Raw genomic sequence first — 25,534 nt, forward strand, 5'->3', positions numbered from 1 at the left:
GGTCTAAATCTGCATATTACAGTGATAGAACAGGGCGGAAAGGCCATGGATTCAAGGCCTCACCTTGTCATTCAGTTGGCTGGGTGGCCTTGGACAAGCCTTAGTTGCTGTTTGAGGAAAACATGGGCGGAGAAAGTAGATCCTCTGTGAAGAGAACTCCTGGCTCTAGCTCTGTAAAATCTCCCAGCTCCATTTCTTCTACTTCCCACAGTCTGGGTTATTTCGCAGTTTCCCCAAAGCCGGATTCTATGTGACAAAGGGCCAGACCATAGGCTTCCTGGAAGGCTCCAAATGGGAGAAGGCCTGAGGAGATCCCTGCCTCCCCTGGAATCCTCCCCAGGAAGGAGCCACTAAATGAGTTGATAGAGAAATGAGTTCGGAAGAAGGTAAGTTTTACGCTAAGCATTTTCTCAATGAATTTTTTTTAAGTTTTTTGTTGTTGTTGTTTTGTTTTTTTAAGTAATCTCTGTTCCCAACATGGGGCTCAAACTCATGACCCGAAGATCTAGAGCCGCATGCCCTTCTGACTGAACCAGCCTTGTGCCCCTGTTCTTTTAGTGTCATTTTCATATCATAGGAATACTCATTTACACTATAGAAAACTTAAGACAATATGTATAAGCCACAAAAAAAGGGAAATAACCACCTACAATTTCACCATCCAGAGAAAACCCTTTAAAATGTCAATGTTTATCTTTCTAAAATTGTTCTACGAATAAACATTTTTAGGAATAAGATTGCAAGTTGTTTCATAAGCTTTTTCACTAAAAAAATAATACTGTTAATACGTTTCCCATATCATTAAATAGTCCACATTTTAATGGCTATGTAGTATGCCTTTGGTGAATGTATCAAAATATATTTTACCAAAGCTGTATTGCTGGAAATTTGTTTCTAGTTCTTCACTATGAGAAACAATACTGTAAAATATTTTTGTCATATCATTGTGCACATTCATGATTATTTCTAAAGTGAATTAATTTCTAAAAGTGGAATTTCTCAATGTAAGGTTATGAAACATTCTAAGGCTTTTGATACAGTTCTTATTACCAAATTTCCCTGATAAGAATCTGAACAGAGGAGCGCCTGGGTGGCTCAGTTGGTTAAGTGTCTGCCTTTGGCTCAGGTCATGATCCCCAGGGTCCTGGGATCACTCTGGGCTCTCTGCTCCTGGGGGAGCCTGCTTCTCCCTCTCCCTCGGCCTGCTGCTCCCTCTGTTTGTGTTCTCTGTGAAATATATAAATAAAATCTTAAAAAAAAAAAAAAAGCTGAACTAATCTAATGAACAAACATTAGAAAACTTGAAAGAAAAAAAAACACTACCAATTGGAGAGATGAAAAGAGCAAATACTGTATCAGTAATCATATGTATTTTTAATTCAAGAGCACTTGTATCAACATGTATGTGTGCCATGCACTTTGCCTGATCCTGTGAGTCCTTTCCTCTCCTTGTCTTCAAAAATACAAACATGTGGGACGCCTGGGTGGCTCAGTGGGTTAAACCTCTGCTTTCAGCTCAGGTCATGATCCCAGGGTCCTGGGATGGAGCCCCGCATCAGGCTCTCTGCTTGGCAGGGAGCCTGCTTCCCTTCTTCTCTCTCCCTGCCTGCCTCTCTGCCTGCTTGTGATCTTTGTCAAATAAATAAATAAATAAAATCTTAAAAAACAAACAAACGTGCATTTCTTTAGCTAATCATTGCAATGCACTCTTTTATGAAAAAAGAACACTAAATTTAAAATTCTAAAGATTGGATATGAAGTTCTGGGGAGGCAAAGATGTGGAAATGTAAGAGGCTTTTAGGGTACAGGAGGACTAAAAAAATGTAGCTTTGGGGGGGTTCTGGGGGGCTCAGTCCATTAAGCATCTGCCTTAAGCTCAGATCATAATCCCAGGGTCCGCTTGGGGCTCTTTGCTCAGCAGGGAGCCTGCTTCTCATTCTCCCACTGCCTGCTGCTTCCCCTACCTGTGCTTGTGTGCGCGTGCGCACGCGCTCTCTCTCGCCCTCTGTCAAATAAATAAATAAAATCTAAAAAAAAATGTAGCTTTTGAAACACAGAACCAAAAACTAGATCTGTCCTGAAGCAAGGTGTTTCTTTACTTTCAGAATTATTGAGTAGGACTGCTGAGATAAGAAAACCGTTATCTTTGATGAGAAAAATAAATCATCATTATTTCGTATCTTAAAAATTTTCCGGACTTCTTGAGCTATAATGACATACACCTAAATTGTAGTAGTTTAAGTTAGACAACATGATTTGATGTATGTATATGTTGCAAAATGACTACCCCAATCAGTTAACAACTATCACTTCAACTAGTTTCTCCTCTTCTGATGAGAACTTTTAAGATCTACTCTCTTAGCGAACTTCAAATATACAATACAGTAGTTAACTATAATCACCATGTTGTGCATTGTATTTCCAGAACTTTTCTACCTTATAACTAAAAATTTGTACCTTTTGGGGTGCCTGGGTGGCTCAGAGAAGACTCTGCCTTCAGCTCAGGTCATGATTTCAGGATCCTGGAATTGAGCCCCGCATCAGGCTCTCTGCTCAGCGGGGAGCCTGCTTCCTCCTCTCTCTCTGCCTGCCTCTCTGCCTACTTGTGATCTCTGTCTGTCAAATAAATAAATAAAATCTTTTGACCACCTTCACCATTTCCCCTACCTGCCACACTTCCCCACCCCCTGCCTCTGACAAGCAACAATATGTTTTCTGTACCAGAGTTTACTCCTCAGATTCCACGCACAAGTGACATCATATAGTACTTGTCTTTCCTTGTCTGACTTATTTCACTTAATATAATGGTCTCAGGGTCTGTCAATGTTGTCATAAATGGCAAAATTTTTTTCTTTTTTTCGTGGCTGAATAATCTTTATATATATATGTATATACACAAACACATACATATATACATGCCACATTTTTATAGAGAGAAAACTACAGATGAAAAGTGGAATATTAGGGGCGCCTGGGTGGCTCAGTGGGTTAAGCCGCTGCCTCCGGCTCAGGTCATGATCTCAGGGTCCTGGGATCGAGTCCCGCATCGGGCTCTCTGCTCGGCGGGGAGCCTGCTTCCCTCTCTCTCTCTGCCTGCCTCTCCATCTACTTGTGATTTCTCTCTGTCAAATAAATAAATAAAATCTTTAAAATAAAAAAAAAATTTTTTTTAAAGTGGAATATTAGTAATAATATTTTGACAAGTTATTAGACATTTACATGTCTTATGTAAATGAATTACCTATTTATGTCCTTTGCCCATTCTTTTTTTTTTTTTTTTTTAAGATTTTATTTATTTATTTGTCAGAGAGAAAGCAAGCACAGGCAGACAGAGTGCAGGCAGAGGCAAAGGGAGAAGCAGGATCCCTGCCAAGCAAGGAACTCTATGCAGGACTCAATCCCAGGATGCCGAGATCACGACCTGAGCAGAAGGCAGCTGCTCAACCAACTGAGCCACCCAGGTGTCCCTTCTTTGCCCATTCTTTTATATTGATTTTTTTCTTATTGATTTATAAGCACTTGTTACATTTGAAGGATATTAGCCCCTTTTCATATTTTTCTTTGTCATATATTTTGTAATTTATTTTTTTTAAGATTTTATTTATTTATTTGATAGACAGGGATCACAAGTAGGCAGGGAAGCAGGCAGAGAGGGAGGAGAAAGCAGGTTCCCCGATGAGCACAGAGCCCGAAGTGGGGCTCAATCCCAGGCCCCTGGGATCATGACCTGAGCCGGAGGCAGCGGCTTAACCCACTGAGCCACCCAGGCGCCCCTATTTTGTAATTTTAATTTTTAGTTAATTGTTTGCCTTTCACTTTTGATTAATGGGAGATTTCTTCTTTTTTTTTTTTTTTAAACATTTTATTTATTTATTTGACAGACAGAGATCACAAGTAGGCAGAGAGGCAGGCAGGGACAAAGAGGGGGGAAGGAGGCTCTTCGCTGAGCAGAGAGCCCGATGCGAGACCATCCCAGGACCCTGGGATCATGACCTGAGCTGAAGGCAGAGGCCTTAACCCACTGAGCCATCCAGGCACCCCAATGGGAGATTTCTTCTTATTGACAAATTAAAGTTTTTTATTTTACATAGCCTTATTCTACTGATATTTTCTGCAATGACTTCTGCCTTTGAATCACGCCTTGTCCACCTTAAAATTTATAAAAGCGCTACAAGAAAATGTGGGAAATATTTATAGATGAATGTTTTTTATCATCTAGGAAACTTGTTGAAAATGCAGTTTTCTGACTCCTGCTTCAGGGCTTTTCATTCTTCAAGTCTGTCATGAGGCTCCCAAAATCTGCATTTTCAGGAGTACATAAACTTGGGTGTTGTTGTTATTGTTTTTCAATGTATACATTGTTACCTACCTTTATTCATTGTATCATATTAAGTGGGGCTCTAACCTTACTTTTCCCAGATTATCACCCAGAGTTCCCATGGCACTGATTTAACAATTTGTTCTTTCTTTGTCACTCACTTCTCTGCTACAAGCACTCCTTGATCTGGTTCTTGCACTTCAGACTCTGCCTTATTTTTGTCATTCATGACGAAACACTTTCACTGGGATGAAATGACCCTCACAATTCTTGCAACTTTTGTCTATGGAAATTCACCTGAGGGCGCCTGGGTGGCTCAGTAGGTTAAGTGACTGCTTTGGGCTCAGGTCATGATCCCAGGGTCTTGGGATCTGAATCCCACACTGGGCTCCCCCTGATCTGTGGGGAGCCTGCTTCTCCCCCTCCCTCCGCCTGCCACTCCTCCTGCTTGTGCTCTCTCTGTCAAGTAAATAAAATCTTAAAAACAAAAGAAGAAGCAAAAGAAAGAAATTCACCTGGTCTTTAGCCTAATATTAAGTACAAAAGTACTTAAGAAAAACACCAAAAGCTCAACCAATCTGAAATAACCATGGTCACTTCCAAGAAAAGTGGCCTTCAACAAGAGGTATTAAGTCAGCAGGGAAAACTCCAGTTAGACAATGGTATGAGGCAGAGGAAACAGAATCTTCTTCTCTACAGACCTCTGAAAACATGGCAAGACCTCTCACTGCCCTCCCCATCTCTTCATTCCCTCTTCCTCCACTGGTTAGCCCATTAATCTCTCTGCTCTGTTTCCTTCCTTCCTTTTTTAAGATTTGATTTAAATATTTATTTATTTGACAGACAGACTCCTTGCTGAGCAGGGTGCCCGATTTAGGGCTCGATCCCAGAACCCTGAGACCATGACCTGAGCTAAAGTCAGATGCTTAACTGACTGAGCCACACCCAGGTGCCCCTGCCCCATTTCTTTATTCATCCTTGGACTCAGATCCAACCTCCTCCTCCATGAAGCCTCCCTACGATAATCCAACTACAGGAACCAATCCTCTGACCTCCAGACTCCTGCAGATAGAACTATCCATCCTCTACCTCTAGCTGGCTGGCTCTGGCCCTGCTCTCTTTCCCTATTCAGAGTGTAGTTCCTAGAAAGGGGAGGAGAATCCATATGTATTGAGATCCAACTATATGCCAGGCATGGGGGCAGGGTGTTTATGATGCGTGGTCTCACCCTTTAAGAATGGTTTTTGGATGGGAAAACTGAGGTACCACGGAGTTAAATAACATACAGAGAAGGTCTACTTAGCTCTTCCCAAACCGTACCCTTTTCAATGCTGGACTGCCTCTTCTCAAGGAAGGGAATGTGTCCTGTGTGCTTGAGTCTCCTCTGCAAGACCCAGCACTGTGTTGGGACCACCAGCAAAAATATCGATCCTTTATGGGGGGCTCCCTCTGTCCCAGGCACCATATGTACCTGATAGGTATTGAATCGTCTCATTTTCACATCAACTGTATGAGAAGTATACTATTATTTCATCCTATTCTACACAAAAGGAAATGAAGACTCAGAGTAACTAACTAATTTGCCCAAGGTCACACAGGAAGTCGGAGGTAGTAGCAGGATTCAACCTAGGCAATCTGGCCGCAAAATTCCTGCTCTTAAACTAATTCATTCTTCTGCCTCTTCTGCTTGTTCCATGAATGGGTGTTGATTTATTAGTTCTTGATTTATTGAGGAAAAGGCACACAAGAGACCGCCCCATCCTGGAAGGTAGGGTGGGAACTTGTGCCCCGGGAAAGGGAACTCCTGGTGAGCAGAGCGTTATGAGGGATACCTCTGCCTCACCCCAGGCTGGGACTGCTGTGCCCAGGGCTGAGTCATCTGAACCTCCAGGGCCAAAGAGCCAGTCAACAACCAGCCGGCTGTCCTCAAAGGAGGCAGGTGAGCTCAATGCTGCCCGGGGTCCGCAGAGCGGCTCCTGGATGTTGGCTGATCTGCCTACGGGGACTTCACCAATCAGCTCTCCCTCAAAGGAGAGGGAATAGGGGCTTAAAGGAATAGGGGCTCCCCTCGGTTTTTGTAAGAACAACAACAACAAAAAAAAAACAAAACACAAAAAACAAAACGACAAAGCAATGAATGACCGGGCCAATATGGGAGGAGTTTCTAACCAGGTGCACTCAATTAGAAAAAGTTGCTCAAGGAAATGGCAAGTTTGAGGAGGGGTGGGAATGGAATGCCACAGGCCAGATGAAAAGCCCCAAGAAGGAAGCATTACAATGCTTTCTCCCTCCTCTTCTTCATTCTCCCACTCCTCCTCCTCCTCTGCCATTGAAATGTCCCCATCTGGGAACTGAGGGGGTAAAGAAAATGATGAGGGAGGTTCTGCTCCCTGGCTTTCCCCTCACTCCGACCCCACCCTCTCCCCCTTCACTTCCTGCCTGACTCCCAATCTCCATTCGGCGGCTCAATTACCTTCAAATCCCATTGAGAGGACAGGTAGAGGCAAGGCAGCCCTGGGGTGGGGAAAGGCTCTGGAGTCAGGCTCCTGGAGGCTAAAACCTGGCTCCGGGCCTTATGACTCTGAGGGAGTTACTGGAACCTCTCGGGCTGTTTCCTCTTTTGTCCAATAAGGACAATGCTCGTAGCCCTTGGTGAGGTCCTGAGGACTAAACAGGCAGAAAACATCTCACCCTGGCTTACAGCACAGGGCAAACCCTCAAAGGTGGTAGTTTCTGGGGGCACCTGAGTGGGATAGCCTGGGTGGCTCAGTTGGTTATTCGTTTGCCTTTGGCTCGGGTCATGATCCCAGGCTCCTGGGATCGAGTCCCACATCACACTGGGCTCCCTGCTCGGCGGGGAGCCTCCTTCTCCCTTTCCTTCTGCCCCTCTCCCTACTAATGCTCTCTCTAATAAATGAACAAAATCTTTAAAGAAAAAAAAAAAGAGGGGGCGCCTGGGTGGCCCAGTGGGTTAAAGCCTCTGCCTTCAGCTCAGATCATGATCCCAGGGTCCTGGGATTGAGCCCCACACCGGGCTCCCTGCTCAAGCAGGGAGCCTGCTTCCCCCTCTCTCTCTGCCTGCTTCTCCGCCTACTTGTGATCTCTCTGTCAAATAAATAAATAAAATCTTTTTTTTTTTAAAGGGCAGTTTGTTATTATTATTATTATTGCCTCTCTCGAGGAGTACCCTTTTTGCTATGGACATGCACCCAGAACCCCTCAGAGAAAAGCAAAAGTCTGAGCAGCAGAAACCCCCTTCCTGGGCAGGCAGCTCCAGCAAAGCTCATGATGTGAAGTGCGTGGTCAGGGGGTAGTGGTGAACGACACAGGGCCCCGCACTCCCCGTCCCTGGCTGTGTGCCTGTGGCTAATTATACCACCTGTCTGTGCCTCAGTTTCCTTTTCTGAAAATGAGGATAAAAGTACCTCCCCTATAGAGTGGTTGTGAGACTGAAATGGGCTCTTTCGTGTAAAAGACACGGAACCATGCCTGGCATATGGGAAACCATAAAAAAATAAAGTCAGTGTGACTGTGGTAGTTAAAGACACAAACTTCTTCATACATGTGGACTATTTATGATAATAAATGTAATATAAAGGACATGGAGGCTTCTGCAAAATAAATACACCAGGGATTACTCTTGCGGTAGCAAAGGTATGGCAAATTCTTTGCCTCAGAGAGGGTGAAGAAGACAATATTCCAGCCAATGAAACAATCAAGTACACAAACCGTGGTCTGAGAGGCAGGGAGGGAAAAAATAAAAATAAAATAAACATGGTCTGATATACCACTCTTGGATTTCCTCATTTTCTGAGAACTGACGGAAACTATATGTGAATCCTGTTTTCCCCCCAACTTTCTACGTTGAAATATTTCAAACCTCAAGAAAAGCTGCAAGAATAATAACACCCTTTATCTAAACCCATGTGTGTTTTGTTGAACCGTTTGAGACCTAATGACAAACATCACCCCCCCCATCCCTACATATTCTGGCCTGTGTCTCCTAAGAATGCAGCAGTCTCCCACATAACCCCAAACAATGATGACAATTAGAAAATTCACACTAAGACAATACCATAAACAATCTGTAGACAAAGATCCCCAGTTGTTCCACCAATATCCTTTTGTAGTTTTTTTCCTTCTCAACCCAAGATCCCATCAAGGCTCATGCGTGCATTGTTACCCTAACTCTTCTTTAATCTCTTTTATTCTACAACCGTCCCTCACCCTTGTCTTTGATAACAATAATATTTACGAAAGCCAACTGTTTTATACAATGTGCTCTGATATGGATTTGTCGGATTGTTTCCTCCTGATTATGTAAAGAGTAAATAAATATTCTTGGAGAGATACTATACAAGTAGTGTTGTTGTAGATTTTAGGGCCACCAGGATGGCTCAACCAGTTAAGCATCTGAGTCTTTTTTTTTTTTTTAAGATTTTATTTGTTTGTCAGAGAGAGAGAGAGAGCACAAGCAGGGGGAGTGGCATAGGGAGAGGAAGAAGCAGGCTCCCTGCTTAGCAGAGAGCCTGATACAGAACTCCATCCCAGGACCCTGGGATCATGACCTGAGCCAAAGGCAGAGGTTTAACCAACCAGCCACCCAGGCACCCCTAAGCATCTGAGTCAACCTTAGGGTCGTGAGTTCAAGCTCTCTGATGGACTCTAAGCTGGGTGTGGTGCCTACTTAAAAATAAGTAAATAAGTGTATATTGTGCAGTGGAAAAATCAAGCATTAAGCCAAACTGAACATAACTTTGGTTTTTGTTCAAGGATTCAGGAGACACTTTAGGACATACAGTATTTCAAGCCATACTTTCGAGCACCTGTTGTAAAATATCTCAAATCAGTTATCTTCAGAGGTATCTCTCCATTTCTCAGTAAAAACAGCATATCATTCCTGTACAGGATATTTAATTTGTAAACGATTTCGTACCTGCTACTCTACGATATCATGCATGCTAGAGAATATATTTTAAATTTAAATTTTAAATTTTAAAGGGTAGGGGCATCTTTGTGGCTCAGTGGGTTAAAGCCTCTGCCTTCGGCTCAGGTCATGATTCCAGGGTCCTGGGATCAAGCCCCGCATTGGGCTCTCTGCTTCACAGGGAGACTGCTTCCTCCTCTTTCTCTCTCTGCCTGCCTCTCTGCATACTTGTGATCTCTGTCAAATAAATAAATAAAATCTTTAAAAAAAAAAAAGAAAAGAAAAGAAATTTTTAAAAGTAAGACAAAAATACATAGAACAGAATTTTTCACATTTTCTTCCCACTCCACAACAGAAAGTCTTACACCCAGAGTTCACCATTATTTGCCTAACCAGCTCCAGAGACTGGTCTCACTAGGGATCAGGAAACTCCCAAGGCACCTGGCTGGCTCAGAGGGTAGAATGTGACTCTCGATCTCGGGATTCTGAGTTTGAGCCCTGCATTGGGTGTAAGAGATTGCTTAAAAGTAAAATATTAAGGGGGCACCTGGGTGGTTCAGTGGGCTAAAGCCTCTGCCTTCGGCTCAGGTCGTGATCCCAGGGTTCTGGGATAGAGCCCCGCATCTGCCTCTCTGCTCAGCAGGGAGCCTGTTTCCCTCCTCTCTCTCTGCCTGCCTCTCTGCCTGCTTGTGATCTCTGTCTGTCAAATAAAGAAATAAAATATTTTTAAAAAATTTTTAAAAAGTAAAATAGTAGGAAAAAAAGAAAAACTCTTTTCCTCTGGTGAGCCTTAAAAATCTCAACACAGGGGCTCCCAGCTTGCTCAGTCAAACGTGCAACTCTTGATTTCAGGCTTGTAAGTTCGAGCCCCATGTTGGGCATAGAGATTAGTTAAAAAAAAAAAAAAAAAAAACTTAAAAAAAACATCTCGGGGCGCCTCGGTGGCTCAATGGGTTAAGCCTCTGCCTTCGGCTCAGGTCATGACCACAGGGTCCTGGGATCGAGCCCCACATCAGGCTCTTCTCAGTAGGGAGCCTGCTTCCCCCCTCTCTCTGCCAGCCTCTCTGCTTACTTACTCTCTGTCAAATGAATAAATAAAATCTTAAAAAAAAAAAAAATCTCAACACCGTCAACACAGCCCTTGCAGGTAGCACTACCAAATCGGAGAAATCAGAGCGGGCATGGGAACTGACCTGTTTTCTGTTTCTGTTTCACATAGGAGGCTGCCTTCTTGGCTGTTCCATGGAGATTCAATAGACACTTTTATTTTTTATTTTTTTTTAAGATTTTATTTATTTATTTGAGAAAGAGAGAGAGAGAATGTGGAGGGGGGCAGAGGGAGAAGCAGACTCGCCACTGAGCAGGAAGCCAGACTTGGGGCTCTACCCCAGGACACTGGGATCATGACCTGAGCCAAAAGCAGACACTTAACCGACTGAGCCACCCAGGCTCCCCTAATAGGTACCTTTAAATTCAACTTCTCCAAAACTGAGATCCTCATCTTTCTCCTGTTCCAAACCTGCTTCTCCCACAGGCTTCCTCACATCACCAGAAGGCAACTCCATCCTTCCAAAACAGAGCCAACACCCTTGGTGTCATTCCTGACTCCTCTTTCAAATCTCACATCCAACCATCAGCAGAGCAGAGACGCTCTACTTTTGAAATATCTCCAGAATCCACCCTTTTCCTTCCTCTGCCTTTGCTACTTACTTCCCTGGTCCAAATTCAATCCTTCCTTCTCCTTAGCGGTCTCCCACATCCACCCTGTTACCCATTTCTGGTTGATTCTATGCCCCAAACACATCTCCAGTCCTCCCCTTTCCTCTATTCACCTGCCACCACCTTGGCATAGTTGGATCACCTGGCTCACAGCTGAGATAGCTTCCCAGTGGGTATCCCTGGTCCACCCTGACCTCCTCCGGTCTCATCTCAACACAGCAGCACTCAGGCGGCTCTTCAGTCCTCTCCCGGTGACCGCCGACGTCCTTGTGATGCGCACTAGACCTGCGCCATCTGCTCCCACGCCATTTCCCACTATTCTCTCACCCGCTCGGCTATTTCTGGAACAGACGCTACGTGTGTCGCTAACATCCTGTATCTGTTTATACTTTGTTCCTTTCCCACCCCACCAAGAATGGTGCCTGGTCATAGTAAGTGTCCAAAAGAACTTTGCGGAATGAATGAATGAATGAATGAATGAATGAAACAAACTAGTTGTAAGAAAATACCAGCCTGAGCCACGGGATAAATGGCATTTTGGTGGTGGTAAGGGAGCTGTTGGGGAGGGGTGGGGCTGGGCATGGGGACAGCATGGGTCCCACCCAAAGAAGGGATGTACTGCTTAGCTCCCCGGTTTCGCTCTGTGGTTGGTAATGGGCGCTGCTGTACATTCCTTTTGTTTTCCAGGCACACACAAAGCTGTAGGGATTGGATCAGAGGGGCGGGGAGCCGTTTGCAATCTCTAGCACATAAATTGCTTGTGAAAAAAAACCTCAGGTACTAGCCTGAACCTGTTTAGTCTCTCCTTATCATAAAATTAGAACGCAGGCTATATATGTACATATTTGCTTTTTCTCCCTCCTCCTGGCCCTCTGGATTCTGAGTAAATGAAGCTTTCCTGTCCTATTACCGTCTCTGAGATTCCTGTTCAACAGCTAGGGGTGGGAAGAGCATGTGGGCCTCCAGGGTAGATGAGTGACCTGCTCCAGCAGAACACCTGGCAAAACGAGACCTGTCCCTGGGCTCTCAGATGGGGAGTAAAGAAGCCAGCATGCTTCATCCCAGGCCCCGGTTTTAGCATCATGACTAAGGGAGCTCTAGAGTTAGGTTGATGCCGGGCTCTGCCATTTGCCAGCTGTGTGATCTTGGGCAGGTTACTTAACTTCTCTGTGCTAGGCTCCTCATCTCCAGGCTGGAGAGACTAACACTTATCTCGTAGGGTGGTGGCAAAAATTAACATGGGAAAAAATACCAACAGCACCAGGCCCATAATAAGTGCTCAGTAGCTGTGATCAACATCCACAACAACAATTTATTGAGTGTCTTCCCTGCCCCAGGCCTCAGGAAGGCTTTGAGATGTCCTAGAATATTTGTTCGTTTTTTGTTTTTGGTTTCTGTTTTTAAGATTTTACTTATTTATTTATTTGAGAGAGAGAGAGACCGTGCACACAAATCGGGGGAGAGGAAAGAAGCAGAGGAAGAAGCAGGCTCCCCACTGAGCAGGGAGTCCCACCCAGTCCTGGGCTCCATCCCAGGACCTGGAGATACTAACCTGAGCCAAAGGCAGACACAACCAACTGAACCACCCAGGCGCCCCAAGATGTCCTAAAATATTCTGGACATGAGTCAGAAATGAGAAGCCTCCAGTTTAAAGAGTTTCCAGTCTAAAGGGGATCCCTAAGATGCTCCTACATCATGGAGAAATCCTGAGATGTCATTCTGACAGGAGAGTTTTACCTGGGTATTTGGAACACCCACCAGAAGTGATGGGAAGGATGGACTGCATTGAGAGTGGTGGGAACGGGTGGTCCTGGACACCTGATTGGAAGGAGACAGCCTGTGCTGAAGAGGGGGCACTGCAGAAGTTCAGAGAGTAAGTGGGGCGTAAGAAGGGAGAGGGAAGGAGTAGTGGGTCTCAACTATGCAGTACCCGCATACTGTAGCATGTACCATAGCACATTGCAGTTAGGTAGTAATAACAGTAATGGTAATAATAATAATAATAATTGTTATGCACTTTCTCTTAGGCACTGAGAGCTTTACCACATTTGTTCTATGAGGTACAGGGGCTGTTAAGTATCCTCATATGATGGATGTGAACAGAGAAACACAAAGAAATTAGGTATTGTCAACACAACCAGCAAATGGCTGCCTTGGTCTGGGCTCTCTGGAAGCATAGTCTGAGCCAAGGACTCCAGGGAAGTAATTTCCCTGAGAGATGGTCCCAGGAAGCACCCAAAAGGGAGTGGGGAAATGACCCAAGAAAGGGGAGGAAAGCAGTAAAGAGTGTGGGATTGGGTAAGCTCCCACTTACCCAATGTGGGCCATGTGAGAAATGTGAGCTCATTCATGCTAGAGATAAGGAAAAGCTCTTGCCTGGAAGCCACTGCAGCCAAAGGGGAAAGGCGAGGGAGCCGGGATGCGTGTGTCCACAGATTCCCAACAGGCAGAGGTTGAGGGCTGCTGGGGAGGGAGGGAAGGGCCTCCAATTAATTAACTACACTTACTTCCTGTGGGAGGGCACAGTGGACTTGGACAGACAGAACAAGCTGTCAGGCAAAGTCACAGCGCTGGCACTTGGAAGCAGGGGTGCACCCTGCAGTGGTGAGAGAGCAGAGGGGAGCAGCAGGATGGACCCCACCCCCAACCCTGCATGTACCACATTGGCAGAGCTGGGATTCCAGCCCAGTCAGGAGCTGGAGCGGGAGTTCTAAGCCTGAATAAATATTTTTAAGGTTGTGTGCTCATTTTAAGGTAGTGGGAGGGAGGCTGGGTGGCTCAGTCAGTTGGGCATCTGCCTTCAGCTTAGTTCATGATCCCAGAGTCCTGGGATCTAGTCCCCCATAGGGCTCCCTGCTCAGGGGGGAGTCTGCTTCTTCCTCTGCCCCTCCACTCCCCTGATTCATGTTCCTGTTCTCTTTCCTCTCTCTCTCTCTCTCTCTCTCTCAAAAATAAATAAATAAATAATCTTAATAGCAGGTCCATGACAGACAGTTGGGAATTTACAGAAGAGCAATGAAAGGGGAGAACTTTTGAATCCCAAGACCTGCACTTGAGTCCCAGGACCTGGCTCTGTCCCAACGAGAGAGAGAGACATACAGACACACACACACACACACACACACACAGGCAAGCACACCTCCAGCTCCAGAAGCCTGTTTCCCGACTATGAAAGACGGATAATGACAAAGCACACTGCTTAGAAGGGGATACTGAGACCAGCGGAGATCACGCACTAGTTAAAAAGCAATAAGGCAGGGGCGCCTGGGTGGCTCAGTGGGTTGAAGCCTCTGCTTTTGGCTTGGATCATGATCCCAGGGTTCTGGGATCGAGCCCCTCATCGGGCTCTCTGCTTGGCAGGGAGCCTGCTTCCCCCTCTCTCTCTGCCTGCTGCTCTGCCTACTTGTGATTTCTGTCAAATAAATAAATACAGTCTTTAAAAAAAAAAAAAAAAGCAGTAACGCAAGGCACCTGGCTGACTCAGTCAGAAGAATGTGTGACTCAATCTCGGGGTCCTGGGTTCGAGCCCCACATCAAGGGTAGAGATTACTTAAATAAACTTAGAAAAGCATTAAGTAAACTGAAGTGCTATAGGTGAAATGAAAGGGTAATTCCAAGGAATCTTGTGGAGAGCCCACAGGAATGGGGACTCCGACTCTGCCCCTCCTTATGACCCAAACGTCCCCACCATCATCCTTCCAACCTCTTCCTTGCAAACAATCCAGATTTTTTAAAGAATATTTATTTAATTATTTATTGGAGAGAGAGAGAGAGAGAGAGAGAGCATGAGAGGGGTAAGGGTCAGAGGGAGACGCAGACTCCCTGCTGAGCAGGGAGCCCGATGTGGGACTCGATCCCTGGACACCAGGATCATGACCTGAGCCAAAGGCAGATGCTCAACCAACTGAGCCACCCAGGTGCCCCAACAATCCAGATTTTGATGAAGAGTCAGGTTGTCATGTGTTTCAGGGGAGGCTAGACATTCATCTCAGAGGTTAAATCTGAATTACTCCAAACCAAATCATGATAATCCCACAGCTGGCTTAGGAATGGGCACCTGCCAAATTCTAGCCAATAAATGTGAAGTCACCAGGATCATGACCTGAGCCAAAGGCAGATGCTCAACCAACTGAGCCACCCAGGTGCCCCAACAATCCAGATTTTGATGAAGAGTCAGGTTGTCATGTGTTTCAGGGGAGGCTAGACATTCATCTCAGAGGTTAAATCTGAATTACTCCAAACCAAATCATGATAATCCCACAGCTGGCTTAGGAATGGGCACCTGCCAAATTCTAGCCAATAAATGTGAAGTCAGTTTGCTGAGGGGCTTCAATAAATGGGGTACAAGAGGAAAAAATTCATTTCTGCCTGTGTGAGAATGGAGTAAGATATGTTAATATTTATTGTGTGCTTACCATATGCAAAACACTATTTTAAGAGTTAAAAAACAGGGGCACCTGGATGGCTCAGTTGTTAAGTGACTGCCTTAGGCTCAGGTCATGATCCCAGGGTCCTGGGATCAAGCCCCGCATCAGGCTCTCTGCTCAGCAGGAAGCCTGCTTCTCCCACTCCCACTCCCCCTGCTTGTATTCCCTCTCTCCTGTGTCTCTCTGTCAAGTAAATAAATGAAATCTTAAAAAAAAAAAAAAAAAGAAAAAGAAACAAAACCATATCCTAATTCATTTAATCTATACAACAGTAAACTTTGAGGTAAAATACCATTATTATCCCATTTTCCAAAGAGGTTAAGCATTGCCTAGTGTCATAGTGATTTGGAACCAGTGTTAGCTACAAAACCCATCCTCTTAACCACTTTGTTGCAATGCCTGGAGCAACTGCAGCCATCTTGCAATAAGAGAAGAAGCTGACACCTGACAATGACACAGCTACAAAATCAGAATAAACTCCTCTCCCTGACAATGTTGTTGAACTGCTGAATTAACCAATTCTGGGACACCTACTTCTGGACTTTTTGTGATGTATGAGGTAACAGATGTTCCTTATTGTTTAATATAACTCCTCATATAAAAGTTCCTTTCTCTACTATAACCCACATGATGGGATAAACTTCAATAGCAACCAGGCAAAGAGTTCTATCGAAAATTCAAGAAAGAAGCAATTTCAATATTACCTAAAGTCTTTTAGAAAATATAAAAAGAGGGTTCCCTTCTCAACGTATTTTTAGTGTCACTTGGATTCCAAAACCAGACAAAAACAGCATGAGAAAAGAAAATTACATTCATAAAGATATTAGCAAACTGAGTCCAGCAATATATAAAAGGATACTATGTTATGATTATGTTGACTTTATGTCAAAAATGCTTGGATAGTTTATTTTTTAAAATCTATACAATTTATGGGACGCCTGGGTGGCTCAGTTGGTTAAGCAGCTGCCTTCGGCTCAGGTCATGATCTCAGCGTCCTGGGATCAAGTCCCACATCGGGCTCCTTGCTCGGCAGGGAGCCTGCTTCTCCCTCTGCCTCTGCCTGCCTCTCTGTCTGCCTGTGCTCGCTCTCTCTCCCTCTCTCTCTGACAAATAAATAAATAAAATCTTTAAAAAAAAAAAAAAAGATAGCTTAAAAAAATAAAATAAAATCTATACAATTTATCACACAAAAAGATTAAAGGGTGAAGAAACCCATATCATCACATCAACAAATACCCAAAAAAGCATTTGATAAAATTCAACACCCGCTCACAGCAAGCAAAGAAAGAAATCTTGGCAAAGCAGTAATGGATGAGAACTTCCTTAGTCTGATATAGAACATCTACAAAAACCCTATAGTAAACATCCTGTCTCATAGTAATACATTAATAGTAAAGCAGGCAAAATGCCAAACATCCAGGCTAATGGAGAGCTTCAAGGGCAAAGGCTGAGATGAGAAAGACCCAGAAGTGCCAGTTCCTCCTGTATGTCCAATCTGCCAGTCCTTTCCTGGGGCTAGCAAGGCCATCTGTTCCCTAGGTTCTCATGGTAAACCATCATCTTCCCTCCTTTCTCTCAACTGGTACATTTTAAAATTATTTATTTATTTTAATATTTAAAGAGAGAGAGAGAGAAAGCTCGTGCAGGATACTGAGTGGAAAGGGGCAGAGGGAGAGACTCTTCAAGCAGATTCCCCCACAAGCACAAAGCCCCAGGTGGGGTTCGGGCTCCATCCCAGGATCCTATGATCAGGACAGGAGCTGAAATCATGAGCTGGAAACTCCATTGGCTGAGCCACCCAGGCGCCCCTCAAATGGTACATTTTTATGAATAGCACACCATCTTTCTTCTGAGTCCTCAGATTTTAAACTCTGGCACCATCTTGGATTTCTTTCTTTGGTTTCCAACATCTAATCCTTTACCTGGGCCAAAGCGAAACCACTCCTGAAACTAAGATCCCACCCTTCCCATCCTTCCAGTGGACTTTTAGCAAATTTCCCAAAACCTGCCACCAAGTAAACCCTTTACAGCAGAGAACAGAGAATGCATCTCCCTCTGACGAATCTGATAGTATAATTCAAAATTGTCCCCGGCAAACCTGAAATGTATTTGACGTCTAACATTCTGCCTTAGAAACTTATATATACATTTAGGATTCTAGTGGAGAATAATTGTTGTAATATAAAAATAATGATTTAAGTTACTTATGGTTAAGGAAAATTAACTTTAGAGAAGCCATGTATACAGTGAGACTGGTAGGAGTTTCAAACCCTCTTTGGAAGGGCTGGGCTTCTAGTACTGTTGCAAAGGCCTCCCCGAGAATCTCTTGGTCTTTACACTGCTTCCAGATAGATCCAGATCGATGGCCCAGAGCCATCAGATTAATCTCTCATAGACACTCCTTTCATCTTCAGTCCAAGGACCTGCTTATCAGGTCAAATTTAAAAGTCAACCAGCCTGGCTTTTAAAGTTCTCCTTCGAGAGGCCCCAACCACCCTCTCCAATTTATCTCAGACAGAGCACTCCAGTCCACCTCAAGGCCTTATCACCCGCCACTGGCATCTTACCCCTTTCTCCAAATCGAGCTCTTTCCTTCAAGGCCTACCTTCTGGGCCACCAATCCCACAGAAGCTTCCAGGGCTGTAGGGCTGAATAATCAGGGAAATTTAGAGCTGGAAGGATCAATGACGGTCAGAGATGGGAGCTGACCTCCCTGAGGGCACACAGCCAGTTAAGGGTCCTTTTATTTTTTTTTATTTATTTTTTTTTTTAAAGATTTTTTATTTATTCATTTGACAGAGAGAGATCACAAGTAAGCAGAGAGGCAGGCAGAGAGAGAGGAAGGGAAGCAGGCTCCCCACTGAGCAGAGAGCCCGATGCGGGACTCGATCCCAGGACCCTGAGATCATGACCTGAGCTGAAGGCAGCGGCTTAATCCACTGAGCCACCCAGGCGCCCTTAAGGGTCCTTTTAAATTATTTTCATTATTTCCTATGAATAAAACACTGGACCCTCTCTTGGGGGTAGGTCCTACATCCTCTCATTCCCAAATTTGGTTAGCCTGCTATAGAGGTGTCCTGATAAAGCTTTGTACTCTGCTTCCAGACTCCTGGCTTGTAGGCTTGTAAGGTCTTTCTCCCACTTTCCATCAGCCATCTACACTCGCAAAATCCGGTTAAAGAATCCTCTAATTGTTGGTAATTTACTTTTTCCTTTTAAAATTATCATTAGCTGGGGCGCCTGGGTGGCTCAGTGGGTTAAGCCGCTGCCTTCGGCTCAGGTTATGATCTCGGGGTCTTGGGATCGAGTCCCGCATCGGGCTTTCTGCTCAGCAGGGGGCCTGCTTTCCTTCCTCTCTCTGCCTGCCTCTCTGCCTACTTGTCCTACTTGTGATTTCTCTCTGTCAAATAAATAAATAAAATCTTTAAAAAAAAAAAATTATCATTAGCAAAGTGGCACCTGCGTGGCTCAGTCGTTAAGCATCTGCCTTAGGCTAAGGGTCATGATCTCAGGACCCTGGGATCAAGCCCCGTATTGGGCTCCCTACTCAGTGGGGAGCCTGCTTCTCCGTCTCCCATTCCCCCTGTCTGTGTTCCCTCTCTTGCTGTCTCTCTCTGTGTGATAAATAAATAAAACCTTTTTAAAAAATTGTCATTGGTAAAAATAAACAAATAAAATTGTCATTAGTGCTGTTCCACACTGAGCAAAAAAAAAAACATTTTTAGAAAAGATCCACACTTCCTCCAAACTCACAAATCTGGGCCAGATGACTCATTTCTATTTTTCTTTTTTTTTACATTCCCTCCAGGAAAGTTTGTATTATTCATTCTCATTCATTCATTTATTCCACAGATCCTTACTGAGACCCTATGATGTACCAAGATATTCCTGGGGCCCTAAACAATACAAATACAAGACAGTTCTTTTTTTCTTATTAAAGAGAACACAATCTCCTGGGAGAAATAAAATGTGCTTTCCTTCTTAATAATTTACCTTCACTTGATTCTTTAATTGACTCAAGTATAGGGGTTTTTTTGGGCTTTGACTCATCATGTGGCCAGAAAAGTTCCCTGAAAGCAGGAATTGAATCTTCTCTCTCTCTCTCTTTTTTTTTTTTTTTTTTGCTAAGTAGGTAGAGTTCAGATGTTCCCATTGCTACTGGTTATCTTGGTGTAATTATTAATGGTGGACCCTTTTACCATCAACAGCCTCCCGGTTTGGAATAACAAGTGTTGGTGAGGACGTGGGAGAGTTGGAGCCCTCCTAACCGCTGTTGGGAACCCAGAATGTTGCAGCCACTTTGGAAAATGGTTCAGCAGTTCCTCAAAACATTAAACACAGAATTACCATATAACTTCGCAATTCCTCTCCTGAGCATAGATGCAAGAAAAATTTAAAAATTAAGAAAATTAAAAAAAAAAAATACATCCACATAAAACCTGTGTACAGATGTCAGAGCGTTATTATTACCCACAAGAGCCCCAAAGTGGAAGCAATCCAAATGTTTGCCAACATGTGAACAAGCCCAAGGAAGACAACGAGGTATATCCATACAATGGACTATCTTTCGGTCATTCACGTAAAGAAAGGCCAACTGGATACATTCTGGCAGCAGGAATGAACCCTGAAGCCTAATGGTAAGTGAAAGAAGCCAACCAAAAAGACCACAGTTCATAAGCTTCCATTTATACGAAGTGTTCAGAATAGGCAAATCTATAGAGACAGAAAATAGATCAGTGGTCGCCCGGGGCTGGGGTGGTGATGGTAACGGGGAGTGACCGCTAATGGGTACTGAGTTTCTTTTTGGGTTGATGAAAATGTTCTAAAATGAGATGACAGCAATGACTGCACAGCTCTGTAAATACCCACCAAAGAAACTGTAGAATTGTAAACTCAATATAGGTGAATTCTATGGTATAAAAATTAGATCTCAATAAGACTTTATTTTTTTTAAATTTTTTATTTATTTATTTTTTAAGTAGGCTCCATGCCCAACGTGGGGCTCGAACTCACAACCCAGCCAGATGCCCCTTGATAAAATTTTTTTTCATGTATTCCAATTTGGAGAATAAATTCTATGATCACCTCCTACCTAAGGAGGCCTCACCATTCGCAATTGAGAGCACAGGGACTTTTGAGTTAGACCACCTGACTCTATCCCTCCCTTGCGTGACCTGGGGAAAATGATCTGATTTTTCATCTGCAAAACAGGGTAGTCATGCCTCCCTCAGAGGCTTGTTGTAATGTAAGATAATGCATGACAAGTACGGGGAGCCCCCCCAACCCCATGTGCAAAGTGTTCCACTTTTAGCAAAAGTCTACACAGGATAGACGGATGGATGGATGGATGGGCGGATGGATGGGCCAATGGGCGAAGCAGGCCTGAAGCAACTCAAGATTCAGAGAGCAGATCACACTCATTCCATGAAACAAGATACTCTCTTAAAAAGGAACTCAAGGAGAAGACATGAACCAAATTCACCACAGCCACACATCCCACTTAGCCATTCAGCCCCCTCGCTAGTGTTCTGAGCCCCACAGTATACAAAACCCTAGGCTGAGCTTCCTGGAGAATAATGGGGGAGAAGTCAGGATCTCCACTTTCAGGAGATTTCTCTCAACAGTGGGAGGCTGGACATATGTCCATGGAAGACCACGCAAACAAACTCAGGTTGAGGAGAAGCACTCCTGGTCTCTGAGTGGCTCTGGGCAGAAAACCCAGACTAGGTCAACTGTGGTTCCCCCTGGGACATGGCCTCTATCACCTCCCATCAGCTGCTGAGCTATGTCCAACGGTTCCAGAGATGCCTTCACCAAAACACTCCTCCACAGCTCCTTCCTTAGCTCCTCTTCCTCCATCAGCCTCAAGAACGGTAAACATCGGGCGCCTGGGTGGCTCAGTGGGTTAAAGCCTCTGCCTTTGGCTGAGGTCATGATCCCAGGGTCTGGAATCAAGCCCCGCATCGGGCTCTCTGCTCAACAGGGAACCTGCTTCCTCCTCTCTCTCTGCCTGTTGCTCTGCCTACTTGTGATCTTTGTCTGTCAAATAAATAAATAAAATCTTAAAAAAAGAAAGAAAAAAAGAACTGTAAACACCTTCCAGGGCTTAAGCCAAAGCCCTTATGTTCTCTTCTCACAAACAGCCGAGACTGCCCTCTCTTCCTTCAGCCTCAGCCTTCATGCTTCTCCAGTCCTCAACTCCAGCTCGAACTCCTGGTCTACACCCCCACCTAGATGTCACACAGCTGGCTCAAACTCGAGGTGCTTAAAACCTATCCCTCCTCCTTCGTATTATGTGTCAGTTAACTGTGACCCACCGAGTCATCCAAGCTAAAGACGCTGACATCATTGTTTTCTAGTGCCTCTTGCTCCCACCTAACATTTGGACTGGTGAAATCCTCTCTCTCCCCCCACGCACCCTCTCCAACCCCGCTCCCCACTACTGCCCAGGCATTCTTTCAAAAACATCAGGAATGCACACATGCTTCCTTTGCTTCTTTAAATCTTAAAATCCCTATGACTATAGAGATAAAATCCAGACCGCTTATCTGAAATGGGCACGCTAAGTCGGCCATTTGAAAAAAAAGGCTGTCATGATCTACCCTACGTTCTCCCTCCAGCCTTATCTCCTCTCCCTCAACAAACACATCCTCTGAGCACCTACACTCCCGATGCACTAGATGATCCAGCACGCAACACTTTTATGCCACTCACACACTTCCTTCCACCGAAATTCTCATCCGTGCCTCTCTTGGCCATGCTCCGTGTCCTCCAAGGCCAGTTCAGATGCCACCCCTCCAAAGACACTCGCCTCAGATCTTCCTGCTGAAGTGTGAAGGAAGGTATGGAGGGAGGTACGGCAGTCGCCCACAGAGGCCCCTCTGACTACTGACCAGGGACAGGGAATCTGCCGAGGCCAAGTCACCACCACATTTCAGGGTCTGGTCCTCAGCTTTGCAGAAGTGTGCTTTCTGAGACTGCCTGAGGAGTAGATACAGTTTAACTGTCTCCAATAAAGGCCACAGGAACGGATACACACAAGAGCAAAACAGCCACCAAGTGAACCTGAATGGCGAGGCCGTGGATCAGCCCACGTTCTTCTTGACACGGGAAGCAAGCTCCAACTAGAGGGCCGCGGGGTGAACACAGAGCCAGTCACCCCTCAGCCAAGGCACCCACAGTGTCCAGCAAAAGGCTTTATAGAGGGATGGTTGAGTCAAGAGTTACAGAACCTGGGTTTTTCTGTGATTTTGCTTAACCTACCTAGACTCGGCTTGCTCATCTGTCAAATGGGACTATTGATCCCCTCTGTCCTGGCTATTCCCTCTGCCTGGACTACTCTTCCCCTAGATACCTACATAGCCCCCTCTCCCCCCTCCCTCAGGTCTCTGCTCCTCTTCAGAGAGGCTTTTCCTGACCTTCTTAGATAAAATTGAAATCCCTCCCCTCGTTTCTAGCACCCTCCATGCTGCGTGCTCTGTCATATCCCCAGTACCCAGACCAGGGCTTAGCCATCCATGTAAGCAAAGCAGAATGAAGCATGCTTTCCGCTCGGGTCATGATCCTGGCATCCTGGGATCAAGCCCCACATCAGGCTCCCTGCTGGGCAGGAAGCCTGCTTCTCCCTCTCCCGCTTCCCCTGCTTGTGTTCCCTCTCACTGTCTCTCTCTCAGTCAAATAAATAAATAAAATGTAAAAAAAAAAAGTAAACGTTCTTACTGAGTGCTCGGAATGCCTACTGTCTGTTTTCATCCTTATGACGATCATGTACGATAGGCATTCATATCCCATTTCTCAGATAAACTGACTGATCCTAAAAAAACAATGTAAAGTAATTTCTAGGGTCCACAGCAGCAAGCGAGCCATCTCGCATGGGAGCTCCCCCTCCTGTCTGATGACACCTTACCCTCTCCCCAACCTTAACCTTGATGCCTAGAGTCTGGACACCTGGTGTACACACCTCTGAAGTCCTCAGCACTGGGCAACCCAGTCATAGTCTGGGGAATATGAGGAGAGTGGGATGCAGAAAACACCCTCTTTTAAGGGACAGGTGGAGAAAGAGGACCCATGGAAGGAAATGACAGTTTGAGAGGTCCGGAGAGAAAGGAAGGAAGCCCAGGGGAAAAGTGTAAGCCAGAGCACAAATCATGATTATGCTAGGGGTCGGCAGGCCCAGGACCCATCCCTCAGCGCACAAAGGGCCAGACCAATGGCCCAAGCACCCTCCCACCCCCACTGAGGCAGTCTTTATTTAGATATGTTAATAGAGGCCACAGGTGAAGGTTGAGCCTTCTCTGGCTCTAGGAGCCTTTGTGTCTCTTTAAATCAGTTTGCATATCTTTGCTCTGACCTATTATGTATCGATTTTATAGTTTACAACAGAGGGAACTATCTTAAAGTCAATTTCTGGGAAGTTTCTTCCCGGCTGACCTTCTGCAGTGTGGAATGTGGCACAATGCATTCAAGCTTTCAGACTCAGACCTAGATTAAACAATGGCCCTGCTGGATGACTTTGGCCAAATTATTCAAACCTCAGCGTTCTTACCTGTAAAACGGGGATAATATAAACTGCCTTGTGGGGATGGTTACGAAGGGGAGAGAAATGAACCCCCGAGTTTATACTAATGTGCTCTGTTACTATTAGGTTGTCTCTGGTTACTGTTGGACTTCATTCCTCACTACCTGGGGAGCTTCTTAAGAATCCTAGTGCCTCTGTTCCACTCCCAGGCCTGGACATCAGAATCTCTAGGTGTGGGGCCCAGGTTCTGTACGTTTGTTCCCCAGTGATTCCGAAATGGACCCAGGGCTGAGAGCTGCAAGCCAGCTTCCAGCCAAGAATTACTCTCCCTCCCTTGTTGTCTGGAGAGCTGCAAACTGAATTTATCAACCTAGCAGTAAACTGCCTTTGGTAGCAGGACTGTCACTGCCATGATTGGAAATTTTCAGAGGGCCACCCTCCTCCCAGATGGAATGTGGTTATTCCCAAATCAACTCGACGGACTCATGCCTTATCGCCCATTAAAATAATCTCATTTTCAGAGAGAAACCCATAGCTTTCTAATTTTATTAATTTATTCACTCATTTGCAGTTGCCCCCTTAAACTCTCTAAAGCATGAATAACTGGGAATCCATGCAAATTCTGGGGTGAGGCTAGGCAAATGGAAGGAGAAGTTCAGCACAAGATCACCCAGGTCTCATCCAGGTATTAACAACTCCTCCGTAATGAGTAAGAACAACAAGAACGGTTATAAAGTGATGACTCTAAGTGCTTTACATAGTTTAATTATGGTCTAAGTGCTTTACATAGTTTAATTATTTTAACCCTCAAATATACTCTCATCCCCACTTCGCCGAAGAGGAAAGGTGACATGACCTGGTCAAAGTCACACAAATATAAGAGGTAGAGGCAGAATTTGAACTCAGACAATCTGGGTCCAGCTTCAGGATTAACAATGTAAAATAAGCTAAGGAATGCTGGGCTGGACGGGCCCCTGGCGGCCCAGAACCGGAGACCGCTGAGGAAGAATGCCTGGTGCTGTCCCCCAGGGCCAGGGAGGAGTCAGGAGGGGGGGTGAGCCCCAGAGAAACCAGACTGGAGGGTCACAGCTGACCCCAAGCCCAAGGCTTCCTGGATTCCCTGGCAAAGGAATGAGCAACATGAAAGGGAAATTCCTCCAGGAAAAGAAAACATTTTTGAGGGTTGTGTTTTTTGGGTCTCTCTTTTTTTTTTTTTTTTTGCTTCATCTCTGATTTCAGACCTATGGTTTCTTTGCTGAGTCACGGAGGACATTATGAAAGGGGTGGGGCTGACATAGGCATGTCACCTCCACACTCCCAGAATGGGCTGGGGGCTTCTGCAGCCCAGCCCCCTGCCTCTGGAAGGTTGATTCCAGACAGCTCCAGTTCTAGAAAGGGTTCACCAAGAAGAAAAATATTCCACTGCTCATCTCCCATGGTCTTTTCAATGAATAAATAAGAATATTAATGAATGCTTAAATAAATTAATCAAGTCAGTAAGTGATTCAAGCAACATTTACTGATCCCCTTTACTGAAGGCTTTGGAATCAGACATCCCTGGGTTCGGTTGGTTCCCAGCTTCTGCCACTTATGGCAAGCAAGTGACGGGGCCTCAGTTTCTTTAT

The 25,534-nt window shown here is 45.0% G+C and overlaps 1 protein-coding gene and 1 long non-coding RNA gene across 4 annotated transcripts in view; one reads left to right on the forward strand and one right to left on the reverse strand.

Annotated features, from left to right (window-relative positions):
- The window catches only part of CCND3 (cyclin D3), a 95,804-nt gene that overhangs the window by 7,496 nt on the left and 62,774 nt on the right, over positions 1 to 25,534 (reverse strand). The gene's annotated exons all lie outside the window — the stretch shown is intronic.
- Positions 22 to 20,855, forward strand: LOC122908198. The gene is made up of 2 exons (XR_006384938.1): positions 22 to 386; positions 19,600 to 20,855. It is a non-coding gene; the product is annotated as an uncharacterized LOC122908198 (long non-coding RNA).

This window comes from Neovison vison, chromosome 1, assembly GCF_020171115.1.
Source record: "Neovison vison isolate M4711 chromosome 1, ASM_NN_V1, whole genome shotgun sequence".
NCBI classification, from domain to species: domain Eukaryota; kingdom Metazoa; phylum Chordata; class Mammalia; order Carnivora; family Mustelidae; genus Neogale; species Neogale vison.